Source organism: Caretta caretta, chromosome 3, assembly GCF_965140235.1.
Source record: "Caretta caretta isolate rCarCar2 chromosome 3, rCarCar1.hap1, whole genome shotgun sequence".
In the NCBI taxonomy this organism is placed as follows: Eukaryota; Metazoa; Chordata; order Testudines; family Cheloniidae; genus Caretta; species Caretta caretta.
Genome location: NC_134208.1, coordinates 195865116 through 195875147, shown reverse-complemented (window position 1 = coordinate 195875147; position 10032 = coordinate 195865116). Strand labels below are relative to the sequence as shown.

General features: G+C 45.6%; 1 long non-coding RNA gene across 1 annotated transcript; it reads left to right on the top strand.

Annotated features, from left to right (window-relative positions):
* Window positions 1-250: 250 nt before the first annotated feature.
* On the top strand, window positions 251-2796 carry LOC142071649 (uncharacterized). Its single transcript, XR_012667863.1, has 3 exons — window positions 251-903; window positions 1798-1865; window positions 2645-2796. It is a non-coding gene; the product is annotated as an uncharacterized LOC142071649 (long non-coding RNA).
* Window positions 2797-10032: the final 7236 nt, after the last annotated feature.

Genomic DNA, 10032 nt, shown 5'->3' with positions numbered 1-10032 from the left:
GAGAATGTGAAGCAGAGCGAAGTGAGCGCTGACAGCTCCTCACCTAGAGATTGCAACAGATGTTGAACACACGTCACATATGTTTACCTTTACCTGAGCTATTCATCCTATTCCTCAAGCATGTCCGAAGGGAAACTCTGGATACCTTCACAGGTGAGTTTCCATTTATGGTCATGGAGCCACTGGCTGTGATGTTTGGCAAATGGATATAAACAATGTGCCAACACTTCCTTCAGTGAGCAGGAACATATAACTAATGCATATAAACAAAATTATATGTGCATTTATTGGAAAAAGATAGCACAGTGACTCAAACATGTGTCAACAGCTTCCCAGGGTGAAGGCTTCAAAGAGCAACTCTGACTATTTAGTGCAGTAAAATCTGATGCTTAATCCACAAATGATCTGCTTCAGATTATACCAAGTGGATGCCTAAATTAGGGAGCAAAGTTGAGAATCTTGTTTTGAGTGACTCCTACTAGCCAAAACTTTGTGTCCAAGATTCACAAAAGAATAAAGCCAAGCATGCCATAACTAGTGGTGAATGTATGACTCTGAGATGCATCTCCTTAAATACCTAAGTAAAAAAGGAAAAGTGAAAATACACCACACTAAGGTAAGCAATAGAATCAGCTTTTGGCTGCCAAAGGCAAATGAGAATACATCACTCACATAATAAACAGACACTAATTATTTTGCTTCCACAGGGGACCACCTGTTCTGACAATACGGTGGCTCTGAATGGAAAAAAGCCCTGGAATTAACAGACGGACAACCTACCTGTGACAATATATACATAAAGTACCTCCTTTTCAATCTGACAGAGAGATGCAAAGACGTTTTACTAGAGTTACCATATTTCAAGTTCCCAAAGAGAAGACACTGCCAGTGGCAGCAGGAAGGGTAATTGGGAGTGGGGTAAAGTTGGGAGGTGCTGGAGGGAGTATTTGGGGGGCACTTGAGGGATGTGTGGGTACTGGGAGGGAGTATTGGGGGTGCTGAAGGGGTGTGTGTGTACTGGGAGGGGGTATTTGAGGGGTGCCAGGGGTGTATTGGAAAGGGATATTTGAGGGGTACTGGAAGGGCATATTGGGGATGCTGGAGGGGTGTGTGTGTACTGGGAGGCAGTATTTGGAGGTGCTGGTGTGTGTGTGTGTACTGGGAGGAGGTATTGGGGGTGCTGGAGGGGTGTACTAGGAGGTGATATTGGGGGGCTGGATGAGTGTGTGTACTGGGAGGTAGTATGTGGGGGGTGCTGGAGGGGTGTATGTGTACTGGGAGGGAGTATTGGGGAGTGCTGGAGAGGTGTATTGGAGGGGGCATTGGGGGTGCTGGAGGGGTGTGTGTTTACTGGGAGTGGGTATGTGGAGGTGCTGGAGTGGTGCGTGTGTTGTGGGAAGGGGTATTTGGCAGTGCTGGAGGGGACATTTGAGGGGTGCTGAAGGGGGTACATGAGGCCTCCAGTCACACTCAAGGTGGGGGGCAGTGTCACAGTGGCAGGGAGGCTGTTGCAGGCCAGGGACGCAGCACCAGCCCATCAGTCAGCACCTCTCTGCAGTCCTCTCCCACTTCCCAAGCTAGGAACCTAGGGCTTGGCCCTGTCACCCCTCCCGACTGGGCTCTGAGGCAGTGCAGGTGACCTGGCCAAGAGGCACTTGGCAGCTCCACTTACCTGGCGGGCCGAATTCAGCAGCTGCGGACGCAGGGGAGGGGCCAGTCGGGGTGTGGAGACTGCTCTTCCTGAGCTGCAATGTCTGCTCTGCAACAAAAAATCCTGGACATTTCCTCTTATTTCAGAAATCTGCCCAGACAGAGAGGCCATGTCGGGGGAAAACCCAGATGTATGGTAACCCTACCTTTTACACGTAAGGAATACAACCAACTCTATTAACTAGAATCTCCATATGATGTGGAAAGAACTTCAAGCATGTAGGGTTTATTTAAGAACTTCTGTTTTGTTGCTTTTTGGAGCAGAGGTCCCTAAGGAACTGATCCAACACCCATTGAAGTTAATGGGAATCTTTCCATTGACTTCAATGGGTGCTGAATCAGGTCTAAATTATTAAAAAGAGGTAGACCTCAGAAGGGTAAAGGGGAAATTTTCACCCCCAAATGTCTGGCTCATCTTTGTAAAGAAAGATAAAGCAGAATTGTATCTACAGAGACCAGGTATCTCACTTCAGACTGAGCTCAGACTGGAGAATTTTATAACCATACCTATTTCTAACTGACCACCATCTTTCTCCTGTCTCTGAAAGGAGGAAGAGAAAAACAGATCTCGGAATGCTAGATATTCTGGAAAGTGGGGAGAGTTGGTCCATGGCACCACTTGCAAGAACAGTAGATTGCATCCGATGAAGTGAGCTGTAGCTCACAAAAGCTTATGCTCAAATAAATTGGTTAGTCTCTAAGGTGCCACAAGTACTCCTTTTCTTTTTGCAAGAACAGTAGAGTTATCTCCTGGATGTCCCAGCTAAATTCCAATTGGGTAACTGAATTACAATCCTCTGTGCTAAATTCCCCGGCAGGTTAAATGTAATAAGACAAAGTCAAATACATCCCTCGCATAACTCCATTGATGTTGGTGGGTTTACTCTGGGGATGAATTTTGCCCACAGTCTTTCTTTTTTGTCCTTTGTTTCAGGTGCAGCATTTGTGGGTGCCGTTTAAAGCCTGCCACCTTTTCACTCAGAAGTGGCTTAACATCAGTGATGGGTGAAGTGATCACTGTATACAAATCTGTTTGTCTAACTCTTGGGAATATTTGGCTAAAAGTATAAATGTCAGTTACTGTTATTAGATGGACACCTCATGGGTGAATGTATGTGACAAACAACGTGCAGGTCACATTCTCATAATAATCAACCAGCAACAACCCAGACTGGCTCTGCCAGGAAGTGTGCAGATGATTCTCTTCTTACATAATACTGCAAAGTATTGGCAAGTTACTCAAAACACAACAGCCTCTCTACTAAAAACAAAAAGCAAAAAATCCACAGTGCCTCTGAAAAATAGAGGGAAAAGGAACATGGTTTCAGTGAAGAGTAACAGCTACTCCAACTGCTTACTCAGCCTTTAGTCTGAATGCATTACACTGAGTATATTTGCCACCACCCAGGGAAAAGCATTACTCAGCAGATCAGGACTGAAGGGGGGGGAGGAAGATAGCTCAGTGGTTTGAGCATTGGCCAGCTAAAGCTAGGGTTGTGAGCTCAATCCTTGAGGGGGCTATTTAGGGATCTGGGCCAAAAATTGCGGATTGGTCCTCCTTTGAGCAGGGGGTTGGACTAGATAACCTTCCAACCCTGATATTCTATGACTGCAGGCTTTTCATTTTCTTACAGCTGTGTTCTTTATATAGACACGTTAAGCCAAATCCAGGAAGTTCTGTTGTGTTCTTACTCAAGCAAATCTCCCACAGACTTCAATGAGAGCTTTGCTCAAGTAAACACTGAGCAAAGACTTCAGGTTAAAGGCTGTGAGAGTCACAAACACCAGTGAATACAGGTGTAATGATCAGCTAATAGGACTTGTTAAATTAAGGAACTTCAGATAGACACTACTTCCTGGTTCTATTCTTTCCAGGGCATATGCTGCCACGGTGATGATGGAGGGCAGGACAGAGCTTAGAAATTCAGTGCCTGATTCTCCCCCCCACTTCAACCCATTTCATACCACTGTAACTCCATCACTGCCAACAGAACTATTTTTGATTTATACTCGTATCTGTGAAAGAAAAATCAAGCCCGCAAATTCCTGGTTAGATTAGGTTTGGATTACACCTTCTAAAGGCACAAAAGTGCAGATGGTTGTTTTGACAGACAGTTTTATTCATACCAGGAGTGCATTTTAAAGAGAAAGCCCCCACTTTTAGGATGGATCAGGGAAGGGCTTGGTGTTGCCCCTTCTGAGTTGGAGAGATACATGGTCCCCTTTGGAGTAAAGTTATAAAGAAATTTTATATAAAAACAGCCAGTTAATTTTAAACCCTGTCACACAACAATCTGAACAACAGCTTGGAGATAGTATTTTCATACAGACAAAATTAGTCACAAAGTATGCTACACACTCCATATTTGGCTAAATGTATACACATATATCAGCATGTTTTGTGTGGGTGTGTACACACCCACACATCTCTGACATTTGAAATGTTTTGACTTTTAATTAATATGACAAGAGTGTATGTGAGGTGAGTTAGATGTTGTAACATAAGCATGATGGGTTGCTGAGTTCTTTGATCATGGAACAATATTTTGGTAATGGTCTCATTGGAGGCCTCTCTTCTGGCAGTCATCTCCTGGTTAAAAGAGTCACCTTCTCTGGTAGTCAAATGATAACAGGCAGTGATAAATGCACACTGCACCTGTGTGTGCTGGTGGTGATGTTCACTTCATAGGAACTGAAATGGTCACATTCAAGAACAATTTATCAGCCCAAAGAAACAGAAGTGCAGGAGTAAAACAGGATGCAAAAGCTCACACAAATGCAGTGCATTTTCTGTGGGTAGTGCTAGGCTGTCAGGACTACAGAGACTATCTGCTCCTTTCCAGATTACATACTCACTCTCCAACAGCATCACTATACGTGAGCTTCCCCAGCAACCTGCTACAAATTTCCATAGCACTTTGTAGAGCCCCATCTGTGCTAGGAGTGAGCTCTGGGTCTAACAGGTGGAACCTGCTTCCATCTAACTCTTCATATCAATCCTAAGAAAAGGGCAGAGCAGGCAGGAACCACACCAGCAAACTAGGCAGCTGCTAGAACTGGGAGGCCATAGGGGCTAGCAGCCCTGCAATGGAAATATTCTGGGGGTTGATCTATGTTTCCACCCTCCAATATTTTCTCTCTGCCCAGGATGGGTGTGAGATGAGAGAGCCTAGGTTCTGCTTCTCCTCCGGCCTGAGAGCCTGGAGGGAGGGGATGGGCAGGGAAGGGGCAGCTGGGTGGAGCGGCATCATTTGGGGCATGAAGAGAGGGTTTTCCCCCCTCCAGTGCAGGAGGAGCTGCCAGTTGCACAAAAGCAGCAGTGGGGGCAGGGAGTTGGGTGGGCAGCTGCTGTGGGTGCAGAAGTGGGGACACTATGCTGCCGCTGCCATCCTGACCAGGCCACTTCCTGAGCCTGCTGCATGTCTCCAAGACCAACTTGAGTGCCCGCCCTGCCACCTGCCGCCATCGCCCTGGGTGCTGCCTGAACTCCCTCAGTGCCACACCCCCAGCCCCAAACCTCAGCCCCCCCCCCCATTCAAGGTGAGCTTCTGCCACCTCTGGGGGAAAGCGTTTGGTTTTTTATTTTATTTTGAATGCTCCGCCTGTGAAACTGGCGGGGACGAAATGACAGCTTTACAATTCAATCACCCACTGTCAACCAGCCTGCCGCTCTCACTAATACCCAAAGAATAAACTCCTACTTGAGCTGGCTAACGGTGGCTAAGCAAAGTAGGCTGGGGCTCACTTGCAACAGCTTAGCATCCGTTAGCAAATTTAGCACTGAAGTTTGCCTAGGGTGGCAGATTGTCTTGAGCAGCATCTCAGAGCTGACCACCTCTCCCCAGTTAGGGATGTGACAGGCCTAGGTATGCCACAGCAATAAGGGCGTGAGCCTTCCTGCAGTTGAAACTTTCCCATAGATAAATATAAGCCTGGAGAATCTCTTCAGATTAGTTTATAGCCTGGTGATGGCTACCTCCAAGCAGTACAAAACAGAAAACACCCCACAAACACCTCAGAACCAGGGCGTTCTAATCCATGACCAGATGCTATGCAAAATAATTAAATAAAAACAATAGAAACTTTCCTGGTCCATCAAAGCTGAATTAAAAGTGCAATGGCAGCTGCCCGAAAAGAAAATACAGCTCCAAAACGAAGCACAAAGTGACTCTCTGGGTACGTCTATACTGCAGTTTGGGAACATGCTTCCCAGCTGGGGAAGACAGAGGTGCTAGTTCTACTCCAGCTGGTGCTCTAAAAATAGCTGTGTAGCCAGGTGTAGCTCCCTGCTTGCCTAGAAACCTGCCCCCACCCCCTGGGATCGGACTTGGGCAGCTAGCCTAAGCCCCTGCCTGTGCTACCCCAAGCTGCGCTGCGATTTTTAGCTTTCTAGCTTGAACAGACTTAGCACCTATTTGCCTACCGAATCAGGGAAGCCTGCTCCCAGCTGCAACGTAGACATACCCATTTGTAGCCTTTATTTTAAATTGAATTGGTAGTTTTGTGTTAAATGAGTGTGCCTAATGAGGGACTCCGGCTCCTGTGTTGCTACAGTTTTAAGATCAACGCGGTGAAAGATACCCCTAGCGATTCTCTTCGGTTAGAAGGCTTTGGGAACACATGAAGAACAAAGTAAGACAGTGACCACAAACATAGTCTGTATTATAAGTTTCACTAAAGCTAAGCAGATGATTAAGGCTACAATCACAAATCCCCAAGAGAGCCAATGCAATAGCCAATGCTGTAGTAGTATTCACATACCCAAAGATACCCTGGCATAGAGTCTGCTGGAACTCTCAACAGGTGGTCATCGATAGAGGGGTGATTCCTTCCTCACCCTATCCATACCAGGGAACCCTTTTTATCCTGTCTCATGACCCTATCATATGCATGAGGGTTCCAATCTGTATTTCCAGAACTCCATAAACTTTCAGATGGGCCCTGCTTCTTATAGGTTGTTCTCTTAATTCCCCTTATTCTCATTAGTATCTTATTAGTATTTACGTAAACATGTTCCCATGATAACCTGCAGTGAAAGCAGAAATGTCCATGATGCTACCATCAGGTGTCTTGCGGTCTCTACGGGTACACTCCGGCATATTTTCCCGAACATCACCTATTGGCACATTCTTTACAGTAATCTTGTAACTTTGCGGGTACAGGGTTATTCCTGGGTCACCTATGTATGTCAAGCCTCCTTAGGCCTGAGGCCTAGTATGGCTAAGCTGAAATTTTACAGGCCTTAGCCTGTAGACCTTGCATTACAGCCTTACTTTATTTACATATCTGATACACACTCATCACTTCTAAATACTTGTCAACCTTATACTCGTCCTCCCATGCTTATATCTACAACTTAACTCTATGCATCACACATTAATTACATATGAAATAATGTATGAGTTAACCACAACAATAGATAGCACAATTAAATGATAAAATGAACTAATTGGCTACACATTGTTGGTAGGTGACACTCTGCTTTCCAGTTACAGCAAAAGTGCAGCTTTGTCTGCCTTAATATGTATTGATCTGAGAGGATGAGCTCCCAAGGGGATTGCCGTGCTGTAAGCAAGCACTGCAGTGTGAACATTCAGCCGAGCCAGGAGATGTGTAAATGATGCAGGTGTCTCTGGCGTTCATCATATAAGGAATTTTATCCACATCTTAATGGTGAAATAACCACAAAATGGAAAAAAATCTCTTTAACATGCCTTTCTGGAGTGCTGCCTCTGAAGATGCTGATATGGAAAAAGACAAAAAGAGTTCACCCCTCTTTCAGCCATGGAGAGGATACAAGTATATTCCAAGTTGCCTGAGTGTAGGGACAATGGGTTAGAACAGGTCTGTGGTGCTTTTTCCTGAAGTGGTACAATACAGGGATCTCTAAAGGATTGATAACAAAAATATAATTTTATTTCAGTTCTAATTCAGGCCCCATCATCTCCTCTGCTAGGCAGTGCATATGGAATCAAATGAGTGTAATTTCTGCCAGACGTACCCCAAAAGGGCAGCTATTGAGGCATTATCTCCCTAGTCCTCAAGCCTCCAGAACCCCCCACCCACCCTGATGAACAGCTCTCAGTAGGAGTTCCTTCTAGTTTAGGGGGCATGTCTGCTTGGAGGGGTCATTATCCCCTGGGAAATCCATGCTATTTCCATCTGATTTCTTATCAGTGCTATTCTGAGAAGCATTCTTACCATGCAGGTAGCCCACAAATAACAACATGGTTCCTAAGTGAGCTGTGCTGTCAGGATAGGTTTTACCTGTGAATCTTGGGGATAACTGTGTGGGTGGAGGGCGAAGCATCTTGATTTTTCTGCAGGGGAACAAACTCCATTTGAAAGGATGAAGCACCGTGAACTTCACAAATTTTCACGAGTACATTCCCTCCTCCATGGGACTTTCTATGGGAAAAGACAATAGGGCCCTTCACTTTTAAATGGTTTTATGGATACAGTCATTCCAGCACTCCGAATATAAAATTGCAAATTGCACAATTATGCAAATAGCACCAATACAATTTACATATAAATTGCTCATCAGTAGCAATTAGTACTTCATTAAAGGCACAGAACTGTTGATTTGGACATTGACCAAGCAAACAATAAAGTCCATATTGCCAAAATATATAGTAGTTGTAAATAATTCCTTAAACACATATGAAGAAATAAATACAAAGCTACTCCTTGAAAAATGTATGTGTAACAAAATATGCAATACATAAGTGTATATTCTTCAGGGCTTTTGTCACCATGCCTGTGCCTTCATCGCATCTAAGAAATGTGCATATTGACAGATGAACCAATAGTGTGTTATTGTAATTATCAAACAGTACTGATTTTTTAAAATTAAATGGTTAATATAAATAAAACAAATTCTGGTCTCATGTAAATCCATTGACTTCAATAGAATTACACCAGGGATGGTGTCATGGAGCGGGGCTGCTCCCTAGCAACCCCTACTGGTCAAATGAGGCACTACAGGTGTTCCCTGCTTGAGTTTCATTGCCCAAGGTGGATCTCCTTGGTTCTCCACACATGCCAGTCTGTGCTGGAGATGTGGCTTAGCCCTCTAGCCAAGTCACAAACAAAACTTAACCTCCTCTAGGGTAGGAAAAGTCCAGCTAAAAGTCCTAACAAACAAAAAAGGTTATTCTTCCCTTTGAGGGCTTCTCTTCAGCTGTACCTCTGGGCCCTATTCCCAGGCCTTTTCTGTGGTACCTTTAAGAGTCTATATTTTGGGAATAGAGCACTCAGCCTCCAGGCTAGTTCTCCTGGAGTATTGTTCTCAGCCTCTGCTGGGCTCTGTTCCTTGCATCCTTCCCTGCTCCAGCACAGAGCACACAGTTCACAAGCTCAGGGCCTTCCACAGGAGCCTGCCTACTCCCTGTGGTGCCACTGGGGAAACTGATCTCTCTCAGCCCTTTCATAAAGCCCATCTGTCCGTTAAACTATCAACTGACCCTCCTTAGTCTCCTGCCCTCCTCAGAATGGGAAGCAGCTAATTAATTATGGCATGAGTGCAGCTGACTCTATTTCCCATTAAAGGGGTCAGTCACCCTGTGACAGCTGGATTTGGCTCATCGTTTTTGTGATGCATATGTTTCTAAAAAAAGTAGTCCCTTTTTAAGTTGTACGGGCTCTATTTTGGCTCTGTTATGGATCCAGAGCTTTGCTAGGAATGCTCAGCACTGCCTGAGTGGGGGTCCCTGGAGACTGGGGGCCAAATGAACAGCCTCATATAAGTCAAAAGAATGGCTCTGTGATGTGGCGGCTGCCCCTCACTGATATATAAGGGGTTAAAGCAATCCTTGAGAGGCTGTGCAGGAGGCAGCCAATAAGGAAAAGACTTGAAGTGCCAGCCAATTAGGGGAAGGCTTATTGGAGGAGCCAATCAGGTCCAGGATGGCCCATATAAGAGAGGTTGCTGAGCAAAACAGAGGCAGTCACTCCCTAGAGTTTGAGGGAGGAGGACTGGTTGCTTAGAGGGCTGGAGCACCATGGACAAAGCAGTGCTAGGCAGGGTCAGCAGAATATGAGGAAGCTCCAGACTGATGACTGCCAAACTAAGGCCCTGATACAAGAGCAGAGGAGGTGCAGGGGCTGTGGGGAAATAGCCTAGGGAAGGAGACAGTAGAGTTGAAGGAGGGGCAGTGTGTGGCTCCTGGCTATAGGGTTCCTGGGTTGGGGCCTGGAGTAGTGGATAGGCATGTGCTCCCCCTCTGCCTCCACTGGCCACTGAGGGAAGTGACCAGTGCATAGACTAGTCTGCTACTGAGATGAGTGTCTAGAACCTGGACTGCAGATTGCCACTGAGCC